Consider the following 13,690-nt stretch of genomic DNA (forward strand, 5'->3'; position numbering starts at 1 on the left):
ACGTATACAATGTTTCGACCTATCATGTCGACACATCTATAAATATTTCGGAACAACCATAGACACTCTATATGTGAATGTTGGAGTTAGCTATACAGGGTTGAGGTTGATTCCAAAATATATATAGTTTGAGTTGTGATCAATACTGAGATACGTATACACTGGGTCGTGGATTGATTCAAGATAATATTTATCGATTTATTTCTGTACATCTAACTGTGGACAACTAGTTGTAGGTTATTAACGAGGACAGCTGACTTAATAAACTTAAAACATCAAAATATATTAAAAGTGTTGTAAATATATTTTGAACATACTTTGATATATATGTATATATTGTTATAGGTTCGTGAATCAACCAGTGGCCAAGTCTTACTTCCCGACGAAGTAAAAAAATCTGTGAAAGTGAGTTATAGTCCCACTTTTAAAATCTAATATTTTTGGGATGAGAATACATGCAGGTTTTATAAATGTTTTACAAAATAGACACAAGTACGTGAAACTACATTCTATGGTTGAATTATCGAAATCGAATATGCCCCTTTTTATTAAGTCTGGTAATCTAAGAATTAGGGAACAGACACCCTAATTGACGCGAATCCTAAAGATAGATCTATTGGGCCTAACAAACCCCATCCAAAGTACCGGATGCTTTAGTACTTCGAAATTTATATCATATCCGAAGGGTGTCCCGGAATGATGGGGATATTCTTATATATGCATCTTGTTAATGTCGGTTACCAGGTGTTCACCATATGAATGATTTTTATCTCTATGTATGGGATGTGTATTGAAATATGAAATCTTGTGGTCTATTATTATGATTTGATATATATAGGTTAAACCTATAACTCACCAACATTTTTGTTGACGTTTTTAAGCATGTTTATTCTCAGGTGATTATTAAGAGCTTCCGCTGTCGCATAGTTAAATAAGGACGAGATTTGGAGTCCATGCTTGTATGATATTGTGTAAAAACTGCATTCAAGAAACTTATTTTGTTGTAACATATTTGTATTGTAAACCATTATGTAATGGTCGTGTGTAAACAGGATATTTTAGATTATCATTATTTGATAATCTATGTAAAGCTTTTTAAAACCTTTATCTATGAAATAAAGGTTATGGTTTGTTTTAAAATGAATGCAGTCTTTGAAAAACGTCTCATATAGAGTTCAAAACCTCGCAACGAAATCAATTAATATGGAACGTTTTTAATCAATAAGAACGGGACATTTCAGTTGGTATCCGAGCGTTGGTCTTAGAGAACCAGAATTTTGCATTAGTGTGTCTTATCGAGTTTGTTAGGATGCATTAGTGAGTCTGGACTTCGACCGTGTTTACTTGAAAAATGATTGCTTAACAAATTTTGTTGGAAACTATATATTTTTAACATGTGAATATTATGTGATATATTAATCTCTTAACGCGTTTGATATTATGTGATAGATGTCTACCTCTATAACAAGTCCCATTGACTCACCTAATAATAATGAAGAGTTAAATGTAAATTGGAATGATTCGTGGATTGATTCACAAGTTCCCGAAGAGGAACCGGAAGAAGAGTCGGAACCGAAAGAAGAATCGGAACCGGAAGAAGAATCGGAACCGGATGAAGAAATAGAACCGGTGGGGGAAATAATAAAACGGTTAAGTAAAAGAAAATCCTCAACCAACCGACCAAGGTTAATTATGGTCAATGGTGTTTCCGCCAAGGAAGCAAAATATTGGGAGGATTACCAATTCTCCGATGAATCGGATTCCGACGAGAATTCCGATGATGTTATAGAAATTACCCCAACTGAATTTAAAAAGACAAAAGAAAATAATAAGGGAAAGGGCATAAAAATAGAGAAATCTAATTCCAATCCCGATGAACTTTATATGTATCGTCAACCCCCGAAGTCCTTAAGTTGTAACAATGACCCGGGAACCTCTAAACCACCAGGTTTTTCTAAACCAATGTGGAAAATAACGGCTCGTATTAGGGGAACATCATATATCCCTAGAAACTTGGCAAAACGAACCAAAACCGAAGAAGAAGAAACAAGTGAGTCGGAATAAGATAGTTGTATTCGTGTGGTGTAATATATGTAATATAGTGTGCTTATGCTTTATGATATATGTAAAAATTGCTTGTATTAATAAGTATTTTTTTTTTATGAATCTAACTCTTGTCTATTTTACAGTATAAAAACACAAAATGGATAGACAACCCAATATTTTAAGAGACCTACCCGGAGACATGATTGATGAAATCTTGTCTAGAGTCGGCCAGAATTCCTCGGCACAACTATTTAAGGCGAGATCAGTTTGTAAGACATTCGAAGAACGTTCCAAGAATGTCTTGGTTTATAAGAGACTTTCGTTTGAAAGATGGGGGATATCACATTGGGAAACCCATAAGTTACGATGTGTTTACTTTGACGCATATATTGCGGGGAACCCAAATGCTATTTTACGCAACGGGTTAAGAAATTATTTTGACTCAATATATCCGAATATTGGACTGCGTGATTTAGAAAAAGCGGCTAACATGCAACATAAAGAAGCATGTTATGCTTACGGATTAGTAATGTTCGCTTCTCACCAAAGTGAGAACAAGAACATCGGGATACAACTATTAAACAAAACGTTTCCACAAGTGACGGAGTCAGTAATTGGGGTAAGAAATGAGGTTTTTAGATTATTACGGGACTGTTGGACATTACGTAACCCTCGTCCCTTTGACGACATTACAACACGATGTCTTATCAACGGCCATAACGGTTATGTTCCACAAGACCAAGGATGGGAAGTAATCCTAGTAAAACCAGAATGCATGACTTGTTTCTGGACGTATGAATTACGTGTCTTTATTGCCTTTGCTGAACGACTTGTGTACTAGCTAGAATTATCTTCACAACCATCTTGTATCAAATTTATTGTGTGCTATATTTCATGCTATATGTAAAATAAGCGGTATTGTAAGTTTGTAAAATATTGTGTAAAAGTTTGAACACGAAATATTATTATAATCAGTTTTTCATATAGAATTGTAGTAGTTGAATTGTATGTTAGCTACTAAGTATGAACTTAACGGGTAGGTACTACCCGAATTTAAACTTATAAAACGCTAATATGAAGAAAAAGCTTTTATAAATGAGTTCATATTATGCTACGAAATACTATTAACTACTCTTAATATTCTGTATGATTAACTTGTTCCATTTGACTATTTTGAAGGAAATGGCACCGACTACTCGACACACCGTGAATATGAATGAAGAGGAATTTTTTACTTTTCTAGCTTCAAACATAGCCGCAGTACAGGCTGCGCTACATACCAACAATAACCTTGGATCTAGCAGTACAGGAAATCGTGTAGGATGCACCTACAAAGAATTCACTGCCTGCAAACCTTTGGAATTTGATGGAACCGAAGGACCGATCGGATTGAAACGGTGGACCGAGAAGGTCGAATCGGTGTTTGCCATAAGTAAGTGTACTGAAGAGGACAAAGTGAAGTACGCTACGCATACCTTCACAGGTTCTGCGTTAACATGGTGGAATACCTATCTAGAGCAAGTGGGACAAGACGATGCATACGCACTACCGTGGTCAGCATTCAAGCACTTGATGAACGAGAAGTACCGTCCCAGAACCAAGGTCAATAAGCTCAAGACAGAACTTAGAGGGTTACGAACCCAAGGATTTGATATTACCACGTACGAAAGACGATTCACAGAATTGTGCCTATTGTGTCCGGGAGCATTCGAAGATGAGGAAGAGAAGATCGACGCGTTTGTGAAAGGATTACCGGAAAGAATCCAAGAAGATATAAGTTCACACGAGCCCGCCTCCATACAACAGGCATGTAGAATGGCTCACAAACTAGTGAACCAGATTGAAGAAAGAATTAAAGAACAGACTGCTGAAGAGGCCAATGTGAAGCAAGTCAAAAGAAAGTGGGAGGAAAACGGTGATAAGAATCACCAATACAACAACAACAGCAATTACAACAATAATCGCAACAATTATCCCAACAATCGTAACATCAATCGCAACTACAACAAACGGCCCAACAATAACAACAACAACAACAGCAACTACAACAATCATCCCAAAAACAATAATAACCGCAACAACAACAACAATCAGAAGCAGCTATGCCAAAGGTGTGAAAAGTATCACTCGGGGTTCTGTACCAAATTTTGCAACAAGTGTAAAAGAAATGGTCATAGCGCGGTGAAGTGTGAGGTCTATGGACCAGGGGTTAATAGAACGAAAGGAACGAATGGTGTCGGAACGAGTAATGGCGGAGCAAGTAGTGTCGGAGCAAGTTATGCCAATGTAGTTTGCTATAAATGTGGAAAACCGGGCCACATTATTAGAAATTGCCCGAACCAGGAGAACACGAATGGACAAGGTCGCGGAAGAGTTTTCAATATTAATGCGGCAGAGGCACAGGAAGACCCGGAGCTTGTTACGGGTACGTTTCTTATTGACAATAAATCTGCTTACGTTTTATTTGATTCGGGTGCGGATAGAAGCTATATGAGTAGAGATTTTTGTGCTAAATTAAGTTGTCCATTGACGCCTTTGGATAGTAAATTTTTACTCGAATTAGCAAATGGTAAATTAATTTCAGCAGATAATATATGTCGGAATCGAGAAATTAAACTGGTTAGCGAAACATTTAAGATTGATTTGATACCAGTAGAGTTAGGGAGTTTTGATGTGATAATCGGTATGGACTGGTTGAAAGAAGTGAAAGCAGAGATCGTCTGTTACAAAAATGCAATTCGCATTATACGAAAAAAAGGAAAACCCTTAATGGTGTACGGAGAAAAGGGCAACACGAAGCTACATCTTATTAGTAATTTGAAGGCACAAAAACTAATAAGAAAAGGTTGCTATGCTGTTCTAGCACACGTCAAGAAAGTACAAACTGAAGAAAAGAGCATCAATGATGTTCCCATTGCAAAAGAATTTCCCGATGTATTTCCGAAAGAATTACCGGGATTACCCCCACATCGATCCGTTGAATTTCAAATAGATCTTGTACCAGGAGCTGCACCAATAGCTCGTGCTCCTTACAGACTCGCACCCAGCGAGATGAAAGAACTGCAAAGCCAATTACAAGAACTTTTAGAGCGTGGTTTCATTCGACCAAGCACATCACCGTGGGGAGCTCCTATTTTGTTTGTCAAGAAGAAAGATGGTACATTCAGGTTGTGTATCGACTACCGAGAGTTGAACAAACTTACCATCAAGAACCGCTACCCACTACCGAGAATCGATGACTTATTTGATCAACTACAAGGCTCGTCTGTTTATTCAAAGATTGACTTACGTTCCGGGTATCATCAAATGCGGGTGAAAGAAGATGATATTCCAAAGACTGCTTTCCGAACACGTTACGGTCATTACGAGTTTATGGTCATGCCGTTTGGTTTAACTAATGCACCAGCTGTGTTCATGGACCTTATGAACCGAGTGTGTGGACCATACCTTGACAAGTTTGTCATTGTTTTCATTGATGACATACTTATTTACTCAAAGAATGACCAAGAACATGGTGAACATTTGAGAAAGGTGTTAGAAGTATTGAGGAAGGAAGAATTGTACGCTAAGTTTTCAAAGTGTGCATTTTGGTTGGAAGAAGTTCAATTCCTCGGTCACATAGTGAACAAAGAAGGTATTAAGGTGGATCCGGCAAAGATAGAAACTGTTGAAAAGTGGGAAACCCCGAAAACTCCGAAACACATACGCCAGTTTTTAGGACTAGCTGGTTACTACAGAAGGTTCATCCAAGACTTTTCCAGAATAGCAAAACCCTTGACTGCATTAACGCATAAAGGGAAGAAATTTGAATGGAAGGATGAACAAGAGAAAGCGTTTCAGTTATTGAAGAAAAAGCTAACTACGGCACCTATATTGTCATTGCCTGAAGGGAATGATGATTTTGTGATTTATTGTGATGCATCAAAGCAAGGTCTCGGTTGTGTATTAATGCAACGAACGAAGGTGATTGCTTATGCCTCTAGACATTTGAAGATTCACGAGCAAAATTATACGACGCATGATTTGGAATTAGGCGCGGTTGTTTTTGCATTAAAGACTTGGAGGCACTACTTATATGGGGTCAAAAGTATTATATATACCGACCACAAAAGTCTTCAACACATATTTAATCAGAAACAACTGAATATGAGGCAGCGTAGGTGGATTGAATTGTTGAATGATTACGACTTTGAGATTCGTTACCACCCGGGGAAGGCAAATGTGGTAGCCGATGCCTTGAGCAGGAAGGACAGAGAACCCATTCGAGTAAAATCTATGAATATAATGATTCATAATAACCTTAATACTCAAATAAAGGAGGCGCAACAAGGAGTTTTAAAAGAGGAAAATTTAAAGGATAAAATACCCAAAGGATCGGAGAAGCATCTTAATATTCGGGAAGACGGAACCCGGTATAGGGCTGAAAGGATTTGGGTACCAAAATTTGGAGATATGAGAGAAATGGTACTTAGAGAAGCTCATAAAACCAGATACTCAATACATCCTGGAACGGGGAAGATGTACAAGGATCTCAAGAAACATTTTTGGTGGCCGGGTATGAAAGCCGATGTTGCTAAATACGTAGGAGAATATTTAACGTGTTCTAAGGTCAAAGCTGAGCATCAGAAACCATCAGGTCTACTTCAACAACCCGAAATCCCGGAATGGAAATGGGAAAACATTACCATGGATTTCATCACTAAATTGCCAAAGACTGCAAGTGGTTTTGATACTATTTGGGTAATAGTTGATCGTCTCACCAAATCAGCACACTTCCTGCCAATAAGAGAAGATGACAAAATAGAGAAGTTAGCACGACTGTATTTGAAGGAAGTCGTCTCCAGACATGGAATACCAATCTCTATTATCTCTGATAGGGATGGCAGATTTATTTCAAGATTCTGGCAGACATTACAGCAAGCATTAGGAACTCGTCTAGACATGAGTACTGCCTATCATCCACAAACTGATGGGCAGAGCGAAAGTACGATACAAACGCTTGAAGACATGCTACGAGCATGTGTTATTGATTTCGGAAACAGTTGGGATCGACATCTACCGTTAGCAGAATTTTCCTACAACAACAGCTACCATTCAAGCATTGAGATGGCGCCGTTTGAAGCACTTTATGATAGAAAGTGCAGGTCTCCGATTTGTTGGAGTGAAGTGGGGGATAGACAGATTACGGGTCCGGAGATAATACAAGAAACTACCGAGAAGATCATTCAAATTCAACAACGGTTGAAAACCGCCCAAAGTCGACAAAACAGCTACGCTGACATTAAAAGAAAAGATATAGAATTTGAAATTGGAGAGATGGTCATGCTTAAAGTTGCACCTTGGAAAGGCGTTGTTCGATTTGGTAAACGAGGGAAATTAAATCCAAGGTATATTTGACCATTCAAGATTATTGATCGTGTCGGACCAGTAGCTTACCGACTTGAGTTACCTCAACAACTCGCGGCTGTACATAACACTTTCCACGTCTCGAATTTGAAGAAATGTTTTGCTAAAGAAGATCTCACTATTCCGTTAGATGAAATTCAAATCAACGAAAAACTTCAATTCATCGAAGAACCCGTCGAAATAATGGATCGTGAGGTTAAAAGACTTAAGCAAAACAAGATACCAATTGTTAAGGTTCGATGGAATGATCGTAGAGGACCCGAGTTCACCTGGGATCGTGAAGATCAGATGAAGAAGAAATACCCGCATCTATTTCCATAAGATTCGTCAACACCTTCAACAGCTTAAAATTTCGGGACGAAATTTATTTAACGGGTAGGTACTGTAGTGACCCGAACTTTTCCATGTTTATATATATTAATTGAGATTGATATTTACATGATTAAATGTTTCCAACATGTTAAGCAATCAAACTTGTTAAGACTTGATTAATTGAAATATGTTTCATATAGACAATTGACCACCCAAGTTGACCGGTGATTCACGAACGTTAAAACTTGTAAAAACTATACGATGACATATATATGGTTATATATATAGTTAACATGTTTTTACTATAAGTATGTATCTTATTAGGTATTTTAACAATGAGTTATATACATAAAAATGAGACTATTAATTTAAGAAACTCGAAAACGATATATATAACGATTATCGTTATAACAACGTCTTATTAGGTACATATGAATCATATTAAGATATTGATACACTTGGTTAATTATGTTAAATGATAAGTAAATATATTATTAAGTGTATTAACAATGAAATACATATGTAAAAATAAGACTACTAACTTAATGATTTCGAAACGAGACATATATGTAACGATTATCGTTGTAACGACATTTAACTGTATATACATCATACTGAGATATATTATATATCATAATATCATGATAATATAACAATTTAACATCTCATTTGTTATAATAAATAATGGGTTAACAACATTCAACAAGATCGTTAACCTAAAGGTTTCAAAACAACATTTACATGTAACGACTAACGATGACTTAACGACTCAGTTAAAATGTATATACATGTATTGTTTTAATATGTATTCATACACTTTTGAAAGACTTCAAGACACTTATCAAAATACTTCTACTTAACAAAAATGCTTACAATTACATCCTCGTTCAGTTTCATCAACAATTCTACTCGTATGCACCCGTATTCGTACTCGTACAATACACAGCTTTTAGATGTATGTACTATTGGTATATACACTCCAATGATCAGCTCTTAGCAGCCCATGTGAGTCACCTAACACATGTGGGAACCATCATTTGGCAATTAGCATGAAATATCTCATAAAATTACAAAAATATGAGTAATCATTCATGACTTATTTACATGAAAACAAAATTACATATCCTTTATATCTAATCCATACACCAACGACCAAAAACACCTACAAACACTTTCATTCTTCAATTTTATTCATCTAATTGATCTCTCTCAAGTTCTATCTTCAAGTTCTAAGTGTTCTTCATAAATTCCAAAAGTTCTAGTTACATAAAATCAAGAATACTTTCAAGTTTGCTAGCTCACTTCCACTCTTTTAAGGTGATCATCCAACCTCAAGAAATCTTTGTTTCTTACAGTAGGTTATCATTCTAATACAAGGTAATAATCATATTCAAACTTTGGTTCAATTTCTATAACTATAACAATCTTATTTCAAGTGATGATCTTACTTGAACTTGTTTTCGTGTCATGATTCTGCTTCAAGAACTTCGAGCCATCCAAGGATCCATTGAAGCTAGATCCATTTTTCTCTTTTCCAGTAGGTTTATCCAAGGAACTTAAGGTAGTAATGATGTTCATAACATCATTCGATTCATACATATAAAGCTATCTTATTCGAAGGTTTAAACTTGTAATCACTAGAACATAGTTTAGTTAATTCTAAACTTGTTCGCAAACAAAAGTTAATCCTTCTAACTTTATTTTAAAATCAACTAAACACATGTTCTATATCTATATGATATGCTAACTTAATGATTTAAAACCTGGAAACACGAAAAACACCGTAAAACCGGACTTACGCCGTCGTAGTAACACCGCGGGCTGTTTTGGGTTAGTTACTTAAAAACTATGATAAACTTTGATTTAAAAGTTGTTATTCTGAGAAAATGATTTTTATTATGAACATGAAACTATATCCAAAAATTATGGTTAAACTCAAAGTGGAAGTATGTTTTCTAAAATGGTCATCTAGACGTCGTTCTTTCGACTGAAATGACTACCTTTACAAAAACGACTTGTAACTTATTTTTCTGACTATAAACCTATACTTTTTCTGTTTAGATTCATAAAATAGAGTTCAATATGAAACCATAGAAATTTGATTCACTCAAAACGGATTTAAAATGAAGAAGTTATGGGTAAATCAAGATTGGATAATTTTTCTCATTTTAGCTACGTGAAAATTGGTAACAAATCTATTCCAACCATAACTTAATCAACTTGTATTGTATATTATGTAATCTTGAGATACCATAGACACGTATACAATGTTTCGACCTATCATGTCGACACATCTATATATATTTCGGAACAACCATAGACACTCTATATGTGAATGTTGGAGTTAGCTATACAGGGTTGAGGTTGATTCCAAAATATATATAGTTTGAGTTGTGATCAATACTGAGATACGTATACACTGGGTCGTGGATTGATTCAAGATAATATTTATCGATTTATTTATGTACATCTAACTGTGGACAACTAGTTGTAGGTTATTAACGAGGACAGCTGACTTAATAAACTTAAAACATCAAAATATATTAAAAGTGTTGTAAATATATTTTGAACAGACTTTGATATATATGTATATATTGTTATAGGTTCGTGAATCAACCAGTGGCCAAGTCTTACTTCCCGACGAAGTAAAAAAATCTGTGAAAGTGAGTTATAGTCCCACTTTTAAAATCTAATATTTTTGGGATGAGAATACATGCAGGTTTTATAAATGTTTTACAAAATAGACACAAGTACGTGAAACTACATTCTATGGTTGAATTATCGAAATCGAATATGCCCCTTTTTATTAAGTCTGGTAATCTAAGAATTAGGGAACAGACACCCTAATTGACGCGAATCCTAAAGATAGATCTATTGGGCCTAACAAACCCCATCCAAAGTACCGCATGCTTTAGTACTTCAAAATTTATATCATATCCGAAGGGTGTCCCGGAATGATGGGGATATTCTTATATATGCATCTTGTTAATGTCGGTTACCAGGTGTTCACCATATGAATGATTTTTATCTCTATGTATGGGATGTGTATTGAAATATGAAATCTTGTGGTCTATTATTATGATTTGATATATATAGGTTAAACCTATAACTCACCAACATTTTTGTTGACGTTTTTAAGCATGTTTATTCTCAGGTGATTATTAAGAGCTTCCGCTGTCGCATAGTTAAATAAGGACGAGATTTGGAGTCCATGCTTGTATGATATTGTGTAAAAACTGCATTCAAGAAACTTATTTTGTTGTAACATATTTGTATTGTAAACCATTATGTAATGGTCGTGTGTAAACAGGATATTTTAGATTATCATTATTTGATAATCTATGTAAAGCTTTTTAAAACCTTTATCTATGAAATAAAGGTTATGGTTTGTTTTAAAATGAATGCAGTCTTTGAAAAACGTCTCATATAGAGGTCAAAACCTCGCAACGAAATCAATTAATATGGAACGCTTTTAATCAATAAGAACGGGACATTTCAAAAGGTCACCTAACCATTATGAGCAAACTAATATGATTGAGGTAAATTTCGCACACTTGTGGGATAAAGGTCACCTAACCACTTATATGTTAAATTTACACGTTTACATAAGTAGGACGACTTGATTTGGGAATCATGAACTTAGGGTCACCGAAGCATGAGGAACAAATAGGCGTTGATGGGATAAATATGCCATGCAAAAGGATTGCATGATCCCATAACTTAGAAGTTGCAAAAGGATTGCAATTGTCATATAATGACTACCTAGCTAAATCAAATGACGGGATAAAGGTCACCTAACCGAAATTTGGTTTACCGTTGGTTTCTAAAATTTAATAAATATCAATTGGATTTAAAGGGTATTGATTGTTAAATTAAAATTGATACTTGAACAACTTTGTTAAATTTTGTAGATGGCCGCCAATAACAACAACATTCCAAACACACCAATAAACTTTAACAACCTATCGTTGAGGTCAATCCTCGAAAAGGAAAAACTCAACCATACGAACTTCATGGATTGGTTCCGCAATCTAAGAATTGTCCTCAAATTAGAGGATAGGGCGTATGTGTTGGAAGACCTCATTCCCGATCAACCGGACGAGGATGATACGGAAGGCATGGCTTATTGGGAGAAATATTGCACCGATTCGGTGCAAGTTTCTTGCCTCATGCTTGGGACTATGATACCCGAACTCCAAAAGGATTTTGAGCATCATAGTGCATATGACATGATCACACAGTTGAAGGAGATGTTCCTTCAACAAGCTCGTGTCGAGCGCTTCAAAACGGTTCGAGCGCTTCATGCATGTCGGATGGACGACTCCCAATCCGTTTCATCTTATGTCCTTAAGATGAAAAGCCTAATTGATCGAGCGAACCGTCTAAACTGCAACGTGTCTAATGAATTAGCCACGGACCTTATCCTTAAATCCTTGTCAAAGAGGTTTGACACATTTGTAATGAATTACAATATGAATGGATGGGATAAGAGCATTGGCGAATTACACGCCATGCTTAAGACGGCCGAAGCAAGCATGGGTAAAAGGGCTTCACCCATGTTTATGATCATTGAAGGCGGGTCCAAAGGCAATAACACTTCTAAGCCGAAGGCGGCTAAGAGGAAGGGACCCACCTACTAAGGCAAGGGCAAGGGAAAGGGGAAGATGGTTACCCCAACCAACAACAACAAGAAGCAAAAGGTTGCCGGAAAGGCTAACCCCAAGGAAGATCCGTGCTTTGGTTGCGGTGAAATGGGTCACTGGAAATGCAACTGCCCGGTCTACCTTAAGGAGTTGAAGGAAAAGAGGGATGCAGGGTAAACCTCAGGTAATGTATATATGGTGTACATTGAGCTTAGTATTACTTCTTCTAATACATGGGTATTAGACACAGGATGTGGAACTCACATTTGCAATTCTATGCAGGGGTTCAAAAGAAGTAAACAAGAAGCGGGAACATCAAGTCTCTACATGGGAAATGGAGCTAAGGTGCACGTAGTAGCTCAAGGAGACTTTATTCTAAGGCTTCCAAGTGGTTTGGAACTTATTTTGAAAAATGTTTTGTATGCACCCGATTTATCGCGAAACATTATTTCTGTATCCCGTTTGAAACATTGTGGTTTTAATCTTAATTTCATTAATGATGATATCCATGTTTCTTTAGATAGTGTGTTCTATTTCAAGGCTTCGCCTGTGAATGGTATTTATGAATTGGTTCATGATGACACATCATACAATAGCTCAATATACCATGCAAACACCAAGAAACTCAAAAAGGATTTGAGTGATTCCTACTTATGGCATTGTCGCCTTGGTCACATAAACAAGAATCGAATGCACACACTTCAAAAGAATGGACTTTTGAAATCAAATGAACTAGACTCGTTTGATGTATGTGAATCTTGTTTACAAGGCAAAATGACAAAAGCACCTTTCAAAGGGACCTATGAAAGGGCTAAAGACTTATTGGGATTAATACATTCGGATGTATGTGGACCCTTTAAGCCCATAACTAGGAATGGTGAAAGATACTTCGTTACTTTCATTGATGACTTCAGTCGTTTCGGATATGTCTACTTATTAAGACACAAGGACGAAACTTTTGAAGCATTCAAAGAATATCAAAACGAAGTACAAAATCAACTCAATAAGACAATCAAGGTACTTCGTACCGATAGAGGAGGTGAATACCTAAGCGATGCCTTCCAAGATCATCTTAGAAGTTATGGGATTATCTCGCAACTTACTCCTCCTGGAACACCCCAACTTAATGGAGTTTCCGAAAGGAGGAACCGAACCCTAATGGATATGGTTCGATCTATGATGGCTAGAAGCTCGTTGCCTCTATCATTTTGGGGTTATTGTCTATGCTCCGCGGCTCGTATTCTAAATATGGCCCCAACCAAGCAAGTGGAACGAACTCCTCA

The sequence above is a fragment of the Rutidosis leptorrhynchoides genome, chromosome 1, assembly GCF_046630445.1.
Source record: "Rutidosis leptorrhynchoides isolate AG116_Rl617_1_P2 chromosome 1, CSIRO_AGI_Rlap_v1, whole genome shotgun sequence".
NCBI classification, from domain to species: Eukaryota; Viridiplantae; Streptophyta; class Magnoliopsida; order Asterales; family Asteraceae; genus Rutidosis; species Rutidosis leptorrhynchoides.